This window comes from Micropterus salmoides, unplaced genomic scaffold, assembly GCF_014851395.1.
Source record: "Micropterus salmoides isolate LMB-PRFRI ecotype aquatic unplaced genomic scaffold, ASM1485139v1 Ms_hic_scaffold_12, whole genome shotgun sequence".
NCBI classification, from domain to species: Eukaryota; Metazoa; Chordata; class Actinopteri; order Centrarchiformes; family Centrarchidae; genus Micropterus; species Micropterus salmoides.
In genome coordinates, this window is record NW_024040263.1 from 35,797,067 (window position 1) to 35,819,404 (window position 22,338).

The window sequence follows — 22,338 nt, forward strand, 5'->3', positions numbered from 1 at the left end:
AGGTGTAAGTGGGTGCCTCATATTTCAATACAGCCTACAATATACACAAAACCTTTATAGCCTGCTGTACTGTGGGCAGAATATTAGGCTACAACTTGTATTGTACTTTTCCTGGGGTGTCAGTGTCAGTTAAACTTGTGTAGTGTTGTACAGGGCTGTAATGTAGTGATCAATACTGCCTCGAGAAACAACCCTTGATAAATGTCTCAGGTAACCAACTGCTTTACATCAGCCCCAAACGAAATGCTACCTGGATGCTGACATACTTGAACAATACGTGACTGGCTCCCAAGCAAGTTTGAACCCAGGGGCAAAATGGGCGTGGCAAAATGCCTCACTAGGGCCCCCTACAGAGCAGCCCCGGGGCCACGTTTCTGTAAATTTTACGCTACCTGCTGGCAACAGAAAGTAAGCCCTTTGTGACAAAACAGCTTTAATGGTTATTATTATTATTCTCTCCCCACCAGGTTTTGTCTGCGTTTCAGAGCGAAAATGATGGATTATGAAGTGACTGTATACACTGGCGCTAACACTTTCATTAATTGAACATTAACACATTACATTAATCTGATGGGCACAGAAGGAAGGAGCGAACGCAGTTTGCTCATTAGATTTAGATCCTACATTGGATCAGTAAGTCTGAAATATCCCTCTGTATGTTTAAATGTAAAACTCAACTTGGCTCAATTTAGAGAAGCTGAATTTAGCCCTCACCAAGTCAGACTGTGCAGCAACAGGATATGTCCTGTTCTGTAATCTATGGCCACAAAGGTGAACAAAGCAAAACAAATCCATGCAAATCTTTAGAATTTAATGCAGTGCCAATGTGTTGCACAAGTTCTATTTTGTTCACCCTTCTTCAGTAATTGGATGCTAATAAGTGGTTGTACATGTTCTCTTCATATCTTGTATAAATGTTTTCAAAACATTTCCCTTATTACTCCAGAAGCATCATTGTACCGTGTCCTGCCCAACATCCCTTGGAGAGCTGGTCCTGATAGAGCTACAAAAAGAGTTTCAATCATTTGAAAAAGACTGGTTCCCTGCCAAGGTGGAAGTGAAATCCCCTCAGGGAAAGACCTACATCTTTCCCATCTACAGGTGGATCACTGACAGTGAGGTGCACCGCTTCAGAGAGGGAACAGGTTTGCGCTGTTCACAGAAGACATAAAAGAAAAATAACTCCTGGAGTAAATTCATGCCAGCAACAATTTCAATTTCAAACCTTACTGTGTTTTTTTTCTTTAAGCTCTGACAGACTGGGAAGACATCAGTCCTCTTGGCAGGTCCATTCAGGAGCAAGAGCTGAAGCAGCGAGATCAAGACTATTGGTAAGAGCCACACATTTTAGCTTTATGCGCCCCAAAATCAACATGTAACCACGTTTTTTACGATAACATATGTTGGAATACATGAGTACATGTCAAGTATATTATGCTTGCATACTCTTCATCAAAATGGCAGATACTGGTATGTTCCTCAACTCTCTGCTCTTCCCTGTTTTTCCTAGCTGGAATGTGTATGTAGAGGGACTACCTCACTGCATAAAGGAAAAAGACCCCTCTTCTCTGCCCAGTGAGGTCCAGTTCTCCTTCACCAAGAAAATGCATTCAGAGGGTGAAGTCCTCAATTTCTGTCAGATATCTTTATAACTATGTACCTGCTTACTTACCTGCCTATCAAAACTATTAAAGAGATAACGATAAAGTTAGTACTTGCTTTTATTTTCTAGGCTGTATGATCTGAAAAAGGAGGAAATGTTTCATTGGCATAAGAACTGGACTAATATTGAAGACATCCGTCGGTACACCAATTGGATGTTCTGCTCAACACAGACCCCGACATCAGGTACTGTACTATCATGGCAGTTTAATAGTATACATTCAACAGCCATTCAGATATTCAACTGCATCTCATTACCTAAAAATTATAAAATGGTTTTTAGCCCTGAGATAAGCTTGTACTGAGATTGTACTGAATACTTCACAGTTGTGAAGGATTCTTGGGTACTATGAAACAGGTTTCCTGAGGTCATGATAGGGTCTCTGACTCTGTCCCTCCCCTCTGTGCCTGTGTGCAGACTGAATGATGCAGCTGAGTAGAAAGGCTTGCATGTGGCTTAAATGACACACAGCCTGCCTTGATTTAAACCAATAGACTCTTCACACATGTACAGAGGGGTGAACAATAACCTTATTTGGACAGATTTGTGATCTGAACTTCATCTGAAACACAACAAGCATGTGGAAACATCAACTGAGGAGAGTATATGATCATGCTAAGTTGGTCATTTGTCACATGACATGACTGAAATACATGACTTAAATAATACTGTAAATGGCCCAATCACTTCTCCTCTCCTGAAAACATTGATGACTTGCTAACCCTCCTGTTTTTCACAGCAGTTTAATGTTACGGTAGTTGGGTGTTGAAAGCTACACTGCTGACAGACATGACTGTAGATTTATTTCTGAAACAGTGTAGTAGTAGTAGTGAATATGCTACAGTGAAAATAGTTATTATAGCAGATTATGTGCAAAATTGAATAATGAATTCTAAAGTAGTGTATTGCGCACTTTTAATTTAAATGTACTGCTATATACATAACAGTGCAATAACATGTGGTTTGCATTTAAACAAATAAGGAGCTTTTTCAAAGCAGTATTCCCTTTACACAGTAGAAATAAAATATTTCTTGTAAATCTCAACTTAAACATTAATGTAATCAAATCAAATATTAAACCAAAGCTATTTGCCACTGCCAGGGCGTTACCATCAGTCCAGTTTTCTGGGGGGGTTTTCTGAACAGGTATCAGCAGGTATCTTTTATCAGGGAGCAGCAGAAACGGTCTGTTCAGGAGGGTTGGGACGATGTCTACATTTAAACATCGGGATGGACGATGACGGTGAAAATGATGTAACAAGTAATTCAATTCAATTCAATTCCATTTTATTTATATAGCGCCAAATCACAACAACAGTTATCTCACAGCGCTTTTCATAAAGAGCAGGTCTAGACCGAACTCTGTGATGCTATTTACAGAAGCCCAACAGTTCCCACCAAGAGCAGCACTAGGCGACAGAGGCAAGGAAAAACTTCCTTTTAAGAGGCAGAAACCTCGAGCAGAACCATGACTCAGGGTGGGCGGCCATCTGCCTCGACCGGTTGGGGTGAAGGGGGGGAGAGAGAGAGAGAGAGAGAGAGAGAGAGAGAGAGAGAGAGAGAGAGAGAGAGAGAGAGAGAGAGAGAGAGAAGGAGAGAGAGAGAGAGAGAGAGGAGAGAGGGAGAGAGAGAGAGAGAGAGAGAGAGGGAGAGAGAGAGAAGGAGAGAGAGAGAGGGATGTAAGGAGAGAGAGAGTGATGTAAGGAGAGAGAGAAGGAGAGAGAGAGAAGGAGAGAGAGAGAGAGAGAGAGAGAGAGAAGGAGAGAGAGAGGGATGTAAGGAGAGAGAGAGTGATGTAAGGAGAGAGAAGGAGAGAGAGAGAAGGAGAGAGAGAGAGAGAGAGAGAGAGAGAAGGAGAGAGAGAGAGGGATGTAAGGAGAGAGAGAGTGATGTAAGGAGAGAGAGAAGGAGAGAGAGAAGAGAGAGAGAGAGAGAGAGAGAGAGAGAGAGAAGGAGAGAGAGAGAGGGGGAGAGAGAGAGGGATGTAAGGAGAGAGAGAGAGAAGGAGAGAGAGAGAGGGAGAGAGAGAGAAGGAGAGAGAGAGGGATGTAAGGAGAGAGAGAGAGGGATGTAAGGAGAGAGAGAGAGAGAGAGAGAGAGGGGAGGGAGGCAGCCTACACAATATCCACACAGAGGTACAGACAGTAAAGGTGATGTTGCTATAGACTAAATGAAAAATGGTACAGATATTTAGTAGTGTTAATGGTAACAATCGTAATGTTAATGATTATAATAACAATAATAACAACAGGACTAGTAACAATAGTCGTTGCAGCAGAGGGTGTCGAGCAGGAACACGGGGGCAGCAGGCGACCCGCAACCACAGATCCAGACTCCACAGCTCCAGAGCCAGAAAACCTGCAGGAAGTGATAGGAGGAGAGAGGAGAGAGACGAGAAAGCACAAGACTACCAGAAAGGGGAGAAGTTGTGTTAGTAACATGCAATAATGGGATGAGGTTGCATACAGAGGGAGAGAAAGTAGAGGAGAGAGGAGCTCAGTGCATCATGGGAAATCCCCCGGCAGTCTAGGCCTATAGCAGCATAACTAAGGGATGGTTGAGGACTCACCTGAGCCAGCCCTAACTATAAGCTTTATCAAAGAGGAAAGTCTTAAGCCTACTCTTAAATGTGGAGATGGTGTCTGCCTCCTGAAGTAGTGGTGGATATTTTACAAGCACAGACCAGGTAACGTTAAAGCAACATTGAACACTGTGCAGACGTTGGTTTTGGCTGTTTGATAGGCTGCGTCATTAAAAAGCAAGCGGCTCACCTGCTGCCGGATCGCGGGTGGAAAAATACGGAAAAAGACGACAGCGCAGTCTGCCTAAGCCTCCGTTGCTTGTTTGGGTGGCTGATTTGCAGGCTGGTCAACTTCCCCCCCTCCTGTGACCCAGGGTTTGACTGGATGTGTATTCAAAACCAGTGAGCAACGGACTTTCAAACTAATAACAATTAAAATAAACTGTGTTAACGTGCGATAAAATAAATCGTGGCGTTAATAAATTAATTTAACGCGATAATAACACGTTAACGTGCCAAGCCCTATAAAATACACGTTTATTCTCTCTCACTCTTTGTTTGCAGATGGGTGAAAAACTTGCACCTTCTAGCAGCAAATATTAAGGCATTTTGGAACATAAATCCATTCAGGAAAAGGTTTTATAGCCCACATACAGAACAGCTTTCAATATCGGCTGTTCAAAGTGTATTTTATACAGGAAAAGGGGTCTACTATCCAAATCATTTTCATCATCAAAATGTCGGCTTAGAAATCAACTCTTTTTTACTTTAATATCAGCTTCGGCTTTGGCCCCGAAAAACCCACATCAGTCTGGCTCTAGAAAACATAGAATTGTCTGTGTGGTATTAGTTTAAGCAGACTGTGTTTGTCTGTTGTGACTTAGATGAAGATCAGATCACATTTTATGACAGAAATCCAGGTACTGTACTTACTTTTTCCTGCGACTGTATCTAAACTGATTTTCCATTACCCCCCCTTTCCATTTCATATAATCAAGAGTCTGGCAAACAACTCACTTTGAAAGAACTAGAAACAGAGTTAATTTATGTCTGTTTCACATGCAGCATGTTTGGAACTCAGTGAAGTTAATCTCTTTCTTATTTTTACAGTCTATGTCAAAGAAAATTGGAGGGATGATGCTTTTTTTGGCTACCAGTTTCTGAATGGCGTCAACCCCATGATGATCAAACGTTGTACAACTCTGCCCGATAACTTTCCTGTCACTGATGACATGGTCTTCCTCAGTGGTCAGGGTAAACTGGATGATGAAATGAAGGTACTTGCTGGTAATTAAATGTGAAATTGCACTTAGTATATGAAATATCCACACTGTAAATGATGACTCTGAGGGTCAAAACACAAGAATATTTCACAAAACGCAATGATATTTCAGATTATGGGATTAGTGGGCCAACACTTCCCTGGTAACAGTCCATTTCCTGTTTCTATTGTGTACTATTGTCAGCAGTGACCTTGCACAAATTTTAAACTGAGTTTTAAAGGAGGGAGGAGGCGATTGAAATAATAAGTGATCATTTAAATTATAGTAACAGTCGCACCCTGAACACATGCATGATGCACATATTAACTCACTGTTATGGAGCCTATAATGAGCAGCCCCCGCGCTACATTTTACCAAAGGCAAGTCCTGCCATTCGGCCGCCATCTTGGCGACGCCTCCGGGCAGCTATTTTGGACTAACAAGACCATGCTCCTATCTGAATGAATGAGGAGAGAGCTGAACTGCACTTTCACTGGTCACCAGGACATAAAAACTACATGAATAGAATCAGCAGGAAAATCTGATAAAAATTGCTGAAAAAGTTTGACGACTTTGACCCAAAATAAGGTCAATGAAGTAATTTGGTGCCATAAAGCAGAGTAAGAGTATCTGTCACCTCGCTGCACAGCGAGCCGAGAACAGCAGCTTTATGGTCGGAGCAACCTAGCTGCTGGGTGCTAGTCAACAACATTGCCAAGCAAACTCATTTTTGTAGTTTGACCGTGTCTTTTTCACAAGTAGCTAAGTATACAGTATCGTTACCTCCAGGGCATGTCTCAAGTCAATTTACATACTGCAGCAACGCGCGCACACACACACACACACACACACACACACACACAGCGGTCCAGCTGGCACACTGCGCTCATTAGTTAGTGAGATTCAAATGGGGCTTACCGTTCAGTTTCTCCCGACTGTCCCTCAGGATCACAACGTTAGTTCAACACCGCCGAGCCTGCTAGCCACATTAGCCAAGCAATATGCTAACGTCAAGTTAGCTAACCTTTAAAATAAACAACAACAACACAAAACACGGCAACACTTACCGCTTCAAAGTTTGAAGTCAGGTCACGTACAGCCCATGGCGATCCGTCCTGGAACCAGTACAGAGCTCGTTATGGTTGTGGAACTTTTGATGCACTCATTTATTATGTTACACGCCCTTAAGTGTAAAGTATGAACATTGCGGTTGTTGCGGTGCTTGCCACCCACCGCGGTCACGTTAGGCTTGACCAATAGCGCAGTGTCTCAGTTTTGCGGTTATCGTGACAGCCCTACTCGCGTCTGTGGTTTTCTACAAAACTGATGATTCGCCATGAAACAGGAAGTTGTTGTGTAACTTCAGTCTACATGGTCTAATCTGTACCAAACTTTACATAATTGATAAGAGTCCCAAACATCTACAAGCCAATATTCACTCATAGTCACAGCGCCACCTACTGGCAACAGGAAGTGACTATTGTTACACTCTGATATACTGCTCCTAGCAGGTTGGTCATATCCACTTTCAAACTGTCTCAGAAAAGCCTTAACACATTGATGCCATGTTGTACATGCTCAAATCTGTACCAATGTTCAATCATCACATGTAATTTTCACGGTGTGTTAAACAATTCATGTACAGGGACATCAGGGACAACGCATTATTAGCGTTAAAATGTGACAGTTCAGAGTTGTGGCTTCTGCAGTGTGGCCACGCCACTTCCCGGTGCACGTCATATATAGCGTACAGCACCAAGCAACATACTGCAGATAAGAAGCGGGAGCAGGACTTATCAAAGTGTAGTTTTTCCAATAAAGTCAAATGTTTAACAGATGCCCAGAGCTCCACCAGCTGCCTGACGGCGAAACAACCAATTTACAGCAATGTAGCATTTAGAGGGTCTCTTAGGCTGATTAGCACCATCCCACCTTAACACATTCATCTCTCTACTAAAGGCAGGAATCTCTGTCTGTTTGGTAGTATTTCAATTATGTCAGGAACCGTTCATCCAATCGACTTCACACGGGTATGTTGCTGTGGACCTACGGATCACTAGAATGGCCGCTATTATCTCCGGCAGCCGGGCCCTGTGGAAGGTGTTGTGTTTTGTGAAATGTTGATGTTTTTTGAGCCTCAGGGCCACCGTACTGTATGCATGATTCAAACAATTACTCACCCTCACTAAAATTTCAAACAGAGAGGCAACATCTTCCTGTGTGACTACAAGTGTTTGGATGGAGTGAAAGCAAACACCATCAACGGGAAGCAGCAGTCCTCCTTCTACACAAGAGATCTGATAATAAGCTGATGCCAATTGCTATTCAGGTAAGATTAGCACTCAAATCTAGCTCATAGTAAACGTGTAAATTAGAGTATTAATTCAATTCAGTTCAATTTTATTTATATAGCCACAAATCATAACAACAGTTATCTCATAGCGCTCATAAAAGAGCAGTTCTAGACCGCACTCTGTGATATTAAGTCTTAAGATGAATCCCCAGAATTCTCTCTGCTAGGATAACAGTTTATCTCCTCATGCCTGATCCCGAGCCAGTTTGACTGAGAGTTAAGTCAGGTCAATTTCATTTACTTGACACACATGCTCTGATGAAAATATGAATTTCCCCCTAAGGAATCCCCATAGGAAACTGTACGGTCACGGTTTGGTCAGTCTTTTTTTTGGTTTTTGTCTTATTTTGAAATTGTCTGTGTCTGGTATTTGTTTCATGCTTTGTTTCATTTCTGCCTGTTTGCTGTTTTAGTTAGCTCTCACACTTTTGTTGTCTTTGCTCTTTATGATTTGTTAGTGTGAGAGCTGGAGCTATCTTCTCTATCTGCTCCTGCAGCGTCTGTCCTAGAAACTTCATTTCAACTTCAAATTGTACATCCTGTTCAAGAGATGGGTGCTATTACTTTTATTACTGATATCTATAATGGCTGATTTTATATTAATAGTTTTATGCATTTTAAAATGAATGGGTTCTTGGAAGCAGAAACTCAACTCTCTTCAAACCTTCTCAACTTCAAAAGCTTACTGCTCTGGCATGTGTGCAGCTACAGACAACATCAAAATGTAGCCATATGCCTTTTCTCTCTCTTAAAATGCCAAAATCGTCAGACTGACTTCTCCCCATCTCTATAACTTGCAATATCGCCCCCTTCCTGTTTGGAGTGTGGACACATGATATATATTTTTATACTCAGCTAAATAACAGCTGAAAAGCTTTTTTTTAAAAAGGCAAATGCAATTTTCTATCAACAAAACATCTATTTGTGAGCATGTAAGGAGTCTGGTTCAGTTGCTCAGTTGGTGGAGTGTCAGGCTATAATACAGTCTTATGTTGCTAGACACGGGTTCGATTCCCACCTCAGATGCCAGTGTTAACTGTGCACAGCTGTACGGTGTTTGAACTTAAATCCGCCAACAAAATGTTCAGTTCCCGCTGAAGTGCAGTTATTCTTTTTATATATGTAACAGAAAATATATGTACTACCAAAATAGTGGTGGGCATGGCATTTGTGGTTATCGAGTGCCGTCTGTTGGAGGTCATTTCATGTCAATTGAACACATCTGATGAACAAGTTTAGACACTGCTTAGACAATGTATCTGAGTAGTCAGGTGGTTATAAGACACTAGCCTTCAGATACAAAGGTTGAGGGATCAAATCCCATTATGAGCGTGTTAACCAAATGGAGTGAAAGTCTGTGGTATATGATAGTTGGGTTTTTTTTTATCTGTAGGTGGTGCTACATGATTTGAAAAATGAAATGCCCATTCTAGATGTCCCTAATGTGTTGCACCTGGTGTTTTCCTGCTTATTTGTGTCAGCTTAAATATTTCTCATTTCTGTTCAGCCTCTGCTGAATCATTGTCTTGTTAATGTGTGTATTCCATGTCCCACTCATCTGCCTGTGTCTTCTGGGACGTTTATTCCATATCTATAACTCCTTCTGGATGTTGTTTGCTTCATGGTCTGAGTTTGGACTTTACATTTTCTGTTTTCTGTTTTGATGACCTGGTTTCAAGTTGTACTTTAGGTTTGGATTCTGGACTATCCACAGTGAGTTGTGCGCTTTGAGTTTTTCTTAAATAAATCAAGAAAACTAGTTTTGCCGAGTCATTTCTCTGCTTCTGGGCCATAAAGCCTGTTATTTGCCTGAGCTCACAACTCCTGACAGACACTGTAGGAACCAGGAAAACACTCTTAAACATTATTGACCAGGACAAGTAATGGATTGCATGAACCAATCTCCTGCAGCTGAAGCAGACTCCAGCAGAGGACAATCCCATCTTTACTCCTGCTGATTCTGAGTACGACTGGTTGATGGCCAAGATTTTTGTGAGAAGTGCAGATTTCAACGAGCATGAGCTCAACTCTCACCTGCTGCGCACTCATCTGCTGGCCGAGGTTTTTGCCGTGTCACTGCTGCGCAACGTGACCTCGGTGCATCCACTGTACAAGGTAACCACGAGGGAGAATACTAAAGTTTATTCAACTCAATTTTTTATCTTCCATAGCTGATCAACTATAATGTCTAAGTGTGCCTACATTTGAAAGTATTTCACCTTGCTAATAAAAAGATCTAGATTTCTGACTTAGTAACACTATTACTTGTTAACAAACAGAGTTTTCTCTTTCCTTCAGCTCCTCATACCTCACGCTCGCTACACTCTGCACATAAACATCTTGGCTCGACTTCATCTCATATCTAAGAGTGGAGTTTTCACGCAGGTACGAATAAATAATAATAATAACAGCCTCAGTCGACCATTACCTGAACCATGTTTCTTTTTTCCAATATCATGTACAATATTATTATAATGTTATTCTATTCCTCACATATGAGAATGTTCCCTAGTTTGCAGCTTCAGGTGGAGACGGAATGTTCACAATCCTGAAGAGAGCGATGTCCTCGATGACCTACAGCTCGCTCTGTATACCAGACAACATCAAGGAGCGTGGGCTGGAGGCTGTGCCCAACTTCTACTACAGGGATGATGGACTCCAGCTTTGGGATATCATCCACAGGTATTATAGGCAGTATCCATTTTCCACATTATGTTTATAATTAAATTTATGATATCCATACAATAACATTTATATTGGTGCAAAATCATGGATGTTTTATTGACATGAAGTTGAACCACCAACATTTGGGACAGGCCTTCAATTCCTTTCCTACAAAACCTTTGCTCAGCAAAGATGAAATAGGCTGCTATCAAATAGTTTATTTCAACCAAGCAGCATCCCCGCAGCAGCGCACCGCTGCTCTTGAAGGAATATAGGGGAATTGCTCGCAATATTACGTAGGTGAAAAAAGGCGGTCCTTGAAATTTGCTTAATGTGAGACTTAAACGACATGTCCTGATCAAAGATAACTCCAAGATTCCTCACAGTGGTGCTGGAGGCCAGGGCGATGCCATCCAGGGAAACTATATCTTTAGATAATGCGTCACGGAGGTGCTTAGGCCCCAGAACAATAACTTCAGTTTTGTCTGAGTTTAACATAAGAAAATTACAGGTCATCCAGGTTTTAACATCCTGAAGGCACATTTGAAGTTTAGCTAACTGATGAGTTTTATCTGGCTTGATCGATAGATACAGTGAGTACACTCCTCACATTTGTGTAAATATTTTATTATAACTTCTCATGTGACAACACTGAAGAAATGACATCAAACAGTGGTCGGATAAAGAGGGATTCTGTGGGAACACCACTAAATGTTCAATTTCAATACCATACACCAGAACAAGGTCGAGGGTGTGGTTAAAACAGTGAGTCGGTTCATGAACACTCTGAGAGAAGCCGATGGAATCTAACAGAGAGATAAACGCAGTACTGAAGCTGTCATTCTCAACATCCACATGAATATTAAAATCCCCTACAATAATAACTTTGTCCATTTTAAGGACTAAAGTTGACAAAAACTCTGCAAATTCAGATAAGAATTCAGAGTACGGGCCAGGTGCTCGGTACACTATAACAAAAAGAATTGGTTGCAGTGATTTCCAACTTGGGTGCGAAAGACTAAGAACAAGGCTTTCAAATGAGTTATAGTTTAGTTTAGGTTTAGAGCTGATTAGTAGGCTAGAGTGGAAGATAGCTGCAACTCCACCTCCTCGGCCTGTGCCTCGAGGAATGTGAGTATTAATATGACTGGGAGGGGTGGATTCATTTAGGCTCATTCACCCAGCCAGGTTTCAGTAAGACCAAATAAATCAATATCATAATCTGATATTAGTTGAACTGAATATTAGTTGAACTGAATACTTGAATTTTGGATGTGTGTCCATATTGAGAAAAGTTGAATGTATGTGTGATCTAAGCAGTTTAGAACTAGCTCAAGCACACAACCCTGTGAGCTTTAAGAGGTTTGATACTCCGCCTCCTTTTCCCACCATAGCTCTCTGGGTTTAGCTGTGCACCAGGGTTTGTCATTGTTATGACTCACGCTGGTGCTTGATGTCCTCACAGAAGATGTAAGACGTTACTGCCTCTATACACTCACCCAGACTGTTGGTAGCAGTCCCAAAAACATCCCAGGGGTTTACACACCGTATCACAACTTTAATCTTGAGAAGCTGCCATTCACCGGTCTTGTGTCAAGCTGTGCGTGCCCATGGAGAATTGCATGCACCTTGTGATCCTCGCGGGTGTCTTCTAAGTAAAAACAACATTATTCTTTGTGTGGTTCATCAATAGTGATGAATGATTTGACTATCCTGTGAGGTGAACGCACAACTCTGTACAACACCGGATCAGCTGGTGCTCTTCTACCACACTACACCCCCCCATCCTTAAGGGTTAGCGTTACTATAAAGCACGTGTGGGGAAGAGTTCGTGAAAGAGTGCCTTGTTGCCGCTGCGGAGCTGCTAGCACCAGATAAAATAAAACTGTTCCAAAGTGTCAGTTTGTCTTGAAGGACCGTCAGAGAAACTATATGTACATTCTGAGGACTTTCCGCTTCTGAGGAGACATGGACTAAAGTTTGCATCTCTGTTTGGGACAACCTACTGCTGTGAGCTTTTTAAAACTGAATCTTGCAAAGACTCGATTCTGCTCAAGACTGACCAGCTGCGAGTAGCGTCATCCTCACTGCCATCTGACATCAAACGCCTCACCAAAGAGAAGCAGTTCCAACCATCACATTAGAGGTTAGTGATATATATGTTAAATGACTTAGTATGGCCCTCAAAGGATGTTCCAAAAATGTAAATGGCCCTTGATATAAAAAAACGTTCCACCCTTCATTATGCTGGCGAGTTCTCTGTGTGGCGGTCCGATCTGTAGAGTTGGAAGCCAGCCAGCTGCAGTGCAGAGTCCGGTAACTCTGTGAAAGATAGAACAGAAGATGAATAAATGTCTCTGTTGTTTCCCTCCAGTAGCTGACGTTTGTCCGTCTCTCTCACTGTATGTGTCTGCTCTGTTGACTTTCTCCATCAGCAGTATGTTTTATAAAGTTGCTGAAAGGACTCAGAACTTGTCTGTTGGATTTTTCCAAACACGATTCCGTTTTCAGCAGCAGGTGCATCGCATGTGGTTGCTTTACTTGGTCCGTGCATGTAAAATATCCACCATGTCGTCATCTTGTAAAGTAATACACTGCAAAAACTAAAATCTTAGTAAGATTAATTATCTTAACTGAAGGCAAAATATACTTGTTTTTTGTCTGACAGGATATTTCTTCTTACCAGGCGGCTTTTATGTTAAGAGAATTTCACTTGTTTCAAGTTTTTTTGGCCTTAAGTAGCAAGTGAAATATTCTTGTTCTGTTGGCAGATAATTTTGCTTATTTTAAATAATATTTCCCCATTTTAATGCTTTTTTCCCTTGTTTTTGAGAGCTCAGTTTTTAAAGTGCACCAGAAACATTTCTCTCTGAGTTTCTCTGTGAAATGCTAAACTTTATTTAAAGTAAGGGCAAGCTGTAGGCCTATATTTTGTAAATATTACACTTATTTTATAGTCTTCCAAATTTGTGTCACTTGACTATTTTGGTCCAGTTATGATCGAGTGATCATACCTGCAAGTTTGGCTTGTTTAATTAGCCCAAGATGGAATTATGCCTTACCTGGGTTGTTAGCCCCAAATGACTGTAGATAGATATATACTTTTATTTATCCAGAGGGAAAATCATACATACAGTAAACCTACATTAAACCTATTTTAAAACAAAATTTAAATAAAATAAAATTGTTATTGTAGTTAATTAATAAATCCTTCAGACTGAGGTAATGGACTTGGAGACTGGATTTTTACATCTGCGCTCTGCTTTCCTGCATTCCCTTTTTAGGCTGCGAATGCTGTCATTTATCCAGGGTTGCTTACTAGCTTTAGACGTAGGCCTAACCTTTAGAGGAGCAGTAATATTTAGTGACGACAAGCAGATATGATTGAAGTGACCGACCAGATTGTTGGTGTTGGAATCAGACAGGTGTTGGCTTTGGCTCTGAAAGAATGTGCAAAACTTTGAAACACTTTGTTCATTAAAGATGCGAGAACACACGGAGCTTGGTGAGGCGGCATGAGTAACAGGCGAATCGCAGCTAAAAACAATCCATCTGTGGTCAGATATGGTCATGTCCACTAATTCCACAGAGGAAATGCTGACACCCAGGGTAAAAACCAAGTCCAGTGTATGACCACGGTTATGTGTTTGCCCTCTGACATGTTGTTTGAAGTTAAAAGAAGTGGCCATATTTAAAAAGTCAGTTGCATTAACATTGTTGGGGTCATCAACATGAATATTAAAATCGCCACAAAGAACAATTCTGTCGTAATTTTAAACCAGAGTAGATAAAAATTCAGGAAGTTCTGATAAAAATTCTCCAGGCGGTTTTGGGGGGCGATAAATTATAACAAATATGACAGGTTGCAGCCCTCCAACTTTAAGAGTGAGAACTTCAAAGGAGTTAAATTCATCACAGCGTACTTGATGACATTTAAATTTTTAACACTAGCCCACCACCACGACCACTGACCCTCGGTTGACTAAAACAATCATATTGAGGCGGACACAGTTCAGCTGGCTGGCTATAGTCATTCATCTGCAACCAGGATTCAGTTAAAAACATAAAATTTAGATTTGCAGACAAGATAAAATCATTTAAGATAAAAGTCTTACTTGAAAGTGATCTCACATTGAAGAGTAGGGAAGCGGAGGTTTTTGACCCAGCTGATTGCCGCCAGTGCAGGAGATGTAGCCGGTAGAGGAGATGCAACAGTGTCGGCAGGCACTATCCGTCGAAAGAGATCCGTATCAGGGAGACTCGAAGGCGTAGGTGCATCCGCTGGATGGACCAGAGTGTCGTCAGACAGGGCTGCATAGCGGTTGGAGACGCCGACGTGTGGAGGAGAGGCAGCTCCGTCCGAGCCTCTCTTGCAGCCATGGACCACCACTTCAGCCCGTATTGACTGATGCTTTGGAGTCGAGCAGGCGGAAAGCCTGGGAAGGCTAGAGGGGTCCCAAAACACGGTGTCCTGGATGTTGGCGGTTGCGCTAAGAGAAACAATCTGTTTGGCTTGTACTGAAGCCACATCCATAAAGCCAGTCAGCAGGGAATCTTTCTCTTTGAGTTCCTCTGAAAGTCGTCGGATGTCTTCCATAAGGTCAGCAATCTTAAGGAGTGTGCTGTCCTCATGGGGCAGAGTTATCTCGGCTAACATAGTCACCGGAGCTTTGTTGTGGTCAGTAGCGTTGATGGCGTTTTTACCGTCATCTAGCTTAAAATCCATGTCGGATGACTAAAATCCGTAACCTACGTAAAACTTAAGTTAAAAACTTAAGTTAAATAAAAGGATATAAAAAATGTAACGAAAAAGTGTGGATTAATTTAAATTTAAATTTAAATTGGATAAGAGTCCGGTTTAAGACGGAGCTTCCGAACAGGTGGCTACAGTGTACAGATTACGTTAGCAAATGGAGTGCAGATAAGAGTTAGAAATTGCCCTGTTGTCTGTTGTCCCCCCTGCCATGACTGGGAGCTGTTGTAAAGTCTGATGAGGGGGATGAAAGAGTTTTTAAGTCTGTTGATGACATCTGCAGCAGTTTTTTGCAGATGTTGAAGGACCCCAGTCTTCTCAGGAAGTACAGACGGCTCTGTCCTTTCCAGGAGGGTGTCCATATTTGCTGTCCAGTCCAGCTTGTCATCCAGCTGCAGCCCCAGACACAGGCTGGAGATGTGATTTCTTCCTTCTAATGTCCACCACCATCTCCTTAGTCTTGGAAGTGTTCAGCTGCAGATGGTTGGTCCTGCACCACCTCACAAAGTCCTCTACCAGGCTCCTGTACTCCTCCTGTCCATCCTTGATGCTTCAGTCTGTTGTACTGTGGTCTCTATGTGAGGTAGTCCGTAATCCATGTAACCAGGAATGGGTCCACCCTCATGTCTGTCAGCTTGTCTCACAGCAGGAGCGGCTGGATGGTGTCGAAGGTGCTGGAGCAATAAACCCCCCCACCATTCTTACAGTACTGCTCTCCTTGTCCAGATGTGACATGGCATCCTCCATACCCTGTTATGCTGCAGCTTCCTCCTTCGCCTCTCTTAGGTGGACCTTGAGTTCCCCCTGTACGCGCTTCAGCTCATCCCTGTCACCATCCTTGAATTCCCTCTTCTTCCTGTTCAGGATGTCCTTGAAATTACTGGTGATCCAGGGTTTGTTGTTGGGGAAGCAGCGTACAGTTCTAGTGGGGACCACAACGTCCATGCAGAAGTTCAGGTAGTCAGTAGGGCAGTGTGTGAGCCCCTCGATATCCTCACCATGTGCTTCCTGAAGGACGCTCCAGTCGGTACATTCAAAGCAGTCTCTCAGAGCCTCCGCTGCCTCAGGAGACCATTTCCTGAAGGAGCGTTTGGTTGTGGACTGTCTCTTGATCTGTGGTTTGTACTGTGGCAGTACAGTGGGGGCAGAGCAGTGGCAATGTAAGCTTCCCTCACGTTGGCATACAGAAGATCTAATGTCCTGTTCTTCCTCGTGGGGCAGCTTACAAACCAGTGAAAGTCTGACAGTGTGGAGTCCAGTGTCACGTGGTTGAAATCCCCGGAGATGGCGATGAATGCATCTGCGTGTTGTGTTTGCAGTCTTGCGATGGTGGAGTGGATTACGTCACTGTACTTTCATGTTCTGCCTTCTTGAACACTTGAGCTGCCCTCTCCACTCTGGGACGGACGTAGCGGAGGGCCAACGTTACATGTGAACACACCATGTCGCCATCTGGTGGCTGATTTGTAGTATTTAATTCAATTCAATTTTATTTATATTGCGCAAATTCACAACAGTAGTTCTTATGTAACTTTTCATAAAAAGCAGGTCTAGACCGTACTCTGTGATATTATTTACAGAAGCCCAACAGTTCCCACCAAGAGCAGCACTAGACCGCCTTGTATTGTCTTTATAAACTGTATCAGAATTAGTTTTTTTCAGTTTCTTTAAATCAAATGAATACAGTTGTAGTCCAGGAGTACTATAAGACATTCAATAGCATTATAATCTACAGGATCATGGTTATAATGGTGATATTGCCTTTGAAATTTAGATTTCATACTAGGTGAGGATAAAACTCTCAGCTTTTTCTCTATTGCATCTCCATATAATCTGGAATGGTAACATAAATAGCTTCTGACACATCCAAGGAGAGCAGAAATATTAAAGTTGTACAGCATGACCTACTGGGTCAAATATTGCCCTAAGGTCTTAAAAAGAACAGAAGTGATCTTTCTAAGAGATTACCATTAAATTGTCTTTAAATTGTACCATTAAATTGTCTTAGAAAAGAGGCCGCTGCAGTGTGTATAAAAATGTATCATTCAAGTAGGAATGTGTTTCATCTAATTGTTCCAAATTTCTCAAAGGTTTGTGCAGGGAGTGCTCAGCTACTACTACAAGAATGACGCTGATGTAAAGAAAGACGCTGAGCTGCAGAAGTGGATTCAGGACATTTTTGAACATGGATTCCTTTCAAATGCAGACACAGGTGGGCTTCAAAGAAAAGCAAAATGTCAATGAGGATAAATGATTCCACCGTGGCTGAGTTGGTCAGGTTTGTCACCGTGGTGATCTTCACTGGCTCAGCACAGCACGCTGCTGTGAATTCTGGCCAGGTGAATCCTTCTGTTGCTATTTAAATTACATTTTCAGTTTTCTTTGGACTGGAGAGACATGAATGACACCTGACTCTGTGGATGGTGTAAGTGAGCCTTTAATATAAACTAGGATCTACAGCCATGATAGCAGGTCTGTGAGGCTGCACTTTAGCACAGGCGAGCCAAATGCTAACACATTAATAATGATGATGCCAACATGAGGGCTTTTAATGGAGTTATTTAAACTGAGGTTCAGGAACAGGACCACGCCTCTCTCTCTCACCAATTCTACCACCTGCGCCTCATTCAATCAACCACCCGTGGTTGGCCTCATTTCATCCACCTGTGCCTCTCTAATCCAAGCACATGCACTCACGTATATAAGCCTGTCTAACCTCTCTCTCTCCCGTTTTTCAGTTCTCACATCCCTCCCACCCAAACTCTGTTTTTTCACCTCTTTTAATCGGCAGCACGGTGGCCCGGTGGACAGCACTGCGGCTTCACATCAAGAAGGTTCTGGTTAGACCTCGCTCAGCCCAGGCCTTTCTGTACGGAGTTTGCATGTTCTCCACGCACTTGCGCACTTGGTTTCCTCCCACCATGAAAGACATGCACGCTAAAAATCCATTATTCTGCCAAGTAATCACATGCAAGCCGCTTTTCGAGAGGAGCCCCCACACTGAGATTTGACCCCCTGGGGTCCTGGCCGCTCCAGCCGCCAAACCCTAAACAACCTCCTACATCCCTCCATCCTCGACCCCTTCATCCCTCTCCCCTTTTCATCTCTCTCCCGTCGACCCCTCAATGTATAAATATTCATTACATAAACCACTATAAATCTAACTTGGCGTGGTCCTTGTTAGTGAAGCAGGTATAATGTTTACTAAGATCAGTGTTAGTTTACCAAGTTAGCATGCAAGAATGTGCACAGTACAGCCGAGGCCGACGTCTCCAGTTTTAAACCAAAGTATTGGACAAATAAACATTTTGATGATGGCAGCAGATGAAAGGTCAGTGGATCACCAAAGTTATTACAGTTCTTCCTGAGGGGAACGCTTCAGCCTCAACGCTTCAGCTGGAGGGCCATTAATAATTGGCCCTCCAGCTGGAGGTTTGAGACAAATCCACAAATGTGAACCACATGGTGGTGCTAGAGTAAAAGTCATTAGGAATCATTGTCTAGGTACCATTACCATGACTGTCTTTTGTTCAAATCATGGCAATACATCTAGTGGTTGCTGAACTATTTCAATGTGGACCGACTGATCGACATGGCCTGATTTCAAAAAGTATTAATTAGTCATCTGTCAATCATTTTATTAATTGCAGTATGACCATGGTGGCTGGATGCCCAACACTCCCACCTCTCTGCGACTTCCTCCACCAACCACAAAGGGGACAGCAAGCGAGGCCACGATGATGAACACACTACCTGACGTCGACACAACACTTCACGGAATGGCCGCCGCATGGCTACTCAGCAAGCAGTCTGACTCTGTAAGTGCCCAAGACGTCATGAAAAATAAAATTTCATAAAGAGTTTTTGTTTTAGTTGTGTAAAGCAGGTGTATAATTATCATTAGAGTTATTTTCTCTTGTATATTAGTGATATAAAATCTGCTTGCTCATGTGAACTTTTTTATATGCAGATGATTCTACATTAATGGTATCGCACAAGGATAAATCTGAGGTCGAAAAAGTCCTGAGCTGGGAATTATTTCATATTAGTCGATTGGTTGTCTGACAACAGGTTGTCACTCCATCTTGGTAAAACAGAGGCCATACTCAAAGTTTAAGCTAAAGAAGGCCACAGACGTTAAGATAATGGTAGGAGACACTGAGATCCAAGCCAAGGAATCTGTCAATTACTTAGGCTGTGTCTTAAACAATCATTTATCAGGAGAGTGCATGGCTCAGATGGTGCTCACTAAAATCAACCAAAGAATCAGATTTCTGGCTAGAATCTCAATTTTTTTGAATAGAACAGCATTAGAGACGGTGGCAGGGGCTCTAATCCAGTGTCATTTTGATTATGCATGCCTCTCCTGGTATATAAGTGCATCTATGATCCTTAAAAAGAAGCTGCAGACATTGCAAAATAAATTGGTGCGACTGATCCTTAAACTCCCATCTTCTTCCCGCTCATTTCATCAGCCTTAAATGGCTGAGGGTAGAAGAGCGAGTTTCACAAATTAAAATGTGTCTAACTTACAGGATTGTACACCATGAAGCTAAAGTACCTGTACAACTACTTTACCAAAATTAGGGAATACCATAATTATACCACAAGAGGGAGTACAACTGATCTGGTACCCATAAGGTTTAAGAGTTGTATGGGGAAGGATACTTTCCTGTATTCATCTGCCATTATGTGGAATAGGCCACCAATGAGCATTAAGATGATTGACTCTTTGGCTAGTTCTCACTTAAAAAGTGGCTGAGTGGCCGTTTTCCCTCAGAATAACAATTATAATATAAATATTATGAAATGTTGTCAATATGCTTTTCTTTGAATCTCATTGTTAAGTTTGTATTGTACTGGCCCATTCAAAACTTAGTGAATTCCCTTATATGATGTATAGTGATGTTGTGACAGAACTAGTGTTGTATGGTCTATAGGAATGTGCAACGATTAGTTTTATTGTATAATGTATTGTTACTGTATTGCACTTTATTTATTATTTTTTTAATATATATTTTTAAGAGAACCAATGTCTACTTGGAAGCTACTAACAACTAACTGGTTGCCTTTTCATGATGCTTCTACCCATTTGCCTTCCAAAAAAGGACCGCAATGGAAATAAGCCGTCCGGCTTTATTGTGTTTTTTTATCTTTTTGATGGTATCTGAGGCTGGTGCATCTCCGGTTGGAGGCGCGACTTATATATTTATAATCTATAAAGAACTCAGTCAATCTGCCAAAATACCCTTTGATCCTGCTCACTTCCTACAACTGTACACTTTATTATGTTTAATAAAAACAATCTGATCTCATCAGGTTTTTCTTGGCCAATACCCGGAGAACCGGTTCATTGAGGAGCCAGCTGATAAACGATTTTCAAGGAGAGCTTCATAAGTTAAGTGTAACCATCCAAAATAGGAACAAGAGTCTGAAACTACCATACACATACCTGGATCCAGAGGTGGTAGAAAATAGTGTGGCCCTTTGAGTGTCAGAAGGAGGGACCTCCTCAGCTGGGAGGAACTGCATGCTCTGATACTAACTGATAATACAGTACTGTCAAACTACTGCATGTGACCATTGTGCGCTGATCTGATTTTTATACAGCCTACTTGGTGAAAATGTACTGCTCTAAATCATAATCCACATCTTAATCTTCTTCTTAGCTTGTCAATGAATGCATCTAATCAAATTACTGTGGGAAAATATTATTTTGCATTGTGATTGTAACACTTTAGAAGTAAACTGTGCCTTATGACTTATTGTCATAATGAAGTATAAATGAGTGTAGAGACCTATGTTTGCTAAAGTACTATATGTTGTGTAATGTGTCTGTAGGGAAGACGAAATCTCTGAGTAAACTGTGTGTTTCATCTTGTGACAGAACATAGCATGATTCATTAGGTAGAAGACGGGAGGTTCTGTCACCAGTGAAAGAGATGTTGCTTCCTGTTCCTGTGAGTTTTTTTCACCTGCCTGTCGTTAGACTTGTTTTCCTCCCATGCTGCATGCAATAAAGAACTGATTCTTAACATCAGTATTGACTGTTTTTCCTGTTTCTCTCACACTTACAAATGCAAAATGTGAAGCTGCTACAATGAGAAGCTTCTTTCGGTATAAACACATGTATCTTTTATTATTACTAATAAATTTAGTATTTACACTGAACAAAATTATAATGCAACACATGTTTTTGCCCCCATTTATCATCACTCACCTGTCCAGTACCCATGCTGTCTGATCAGCATCTTGCTATGCCATACCTGTGAGGTGGATGGATTATCTGGGCCTAACCCTACTCACTAACACAGGTTTTGACAGATTTGTGAACAATATTTGAGAGAAATCGGCCTTTTGTGTACATAGAGAAAGTCTTAGATCTTTGAGTTCAGTTCAGTGTAATTTAAACCTGTCAGTTAATTGATCAACAATGTCTGTATGTTCAGCAGACCAAAAGCAACATGTAATTTAATTATGATTAGACTATGCAGATCTATACGCACCACCACAATTTTCCATTAAAATGGAACACCTTCATGCGGTCATGATGAAGTCTCTGTCTCTTCTCACATTCCTGTTTGCTCATTAGTTCACAGAAAGTCTCTTTCCAAACTGAGCAGAAGTGAAGATGCCACGACCTAGTTCATACACAAATAATAAGTCACAAAAAGACATGCCTTTGCATGTTTCACTAGCAGGTGTCAAAAGCCTGAATTATCATCAATGATTGTCAAGATTATTCTGTCTTATTATGTATCGTAAAATTCTGCTCATAACTGCACCACCACATTTTATTTATCAACACTTTACAAATGAATGTTTAATACACTACTATTAATTCAGCACATATGAAAAAAAGCAATATGGCCCTCCTTCCCCTCCTAATAACAGTTTGCCAAACAGAAGTCAAACAGGTTTACATTTCAAGAACCCACTGCAAGGATGTTATTTGCCCGTTTCTTTGCCCCAAAGTGTAGCAACAACTTTATAGCAGCAATATAGGCTGGTGAGTGTCTGCATATGGACTACATATTAATAAGAGGGGGATTTGCTGTAATGTAGAGCTGAACTGATATTCAGACGCGACTGCATCCTGCCTCTCTCTGCTTGTGACTGGTA

At 41.7% G+C, this 22,338-nt stretch overlaps 1 pseudogene; it reads left to right on the top strand.

Moving 5' to 3' along the window:
• Nucleotides 1-759: 759 nt before the first annotated feature.
• Nucleotides 760-21,256, top strand: LOC119899938 (annotated as a pseudogene).
• Nucleotides 21,257-22,338: the final 1,082 nt, after the last annotated feature.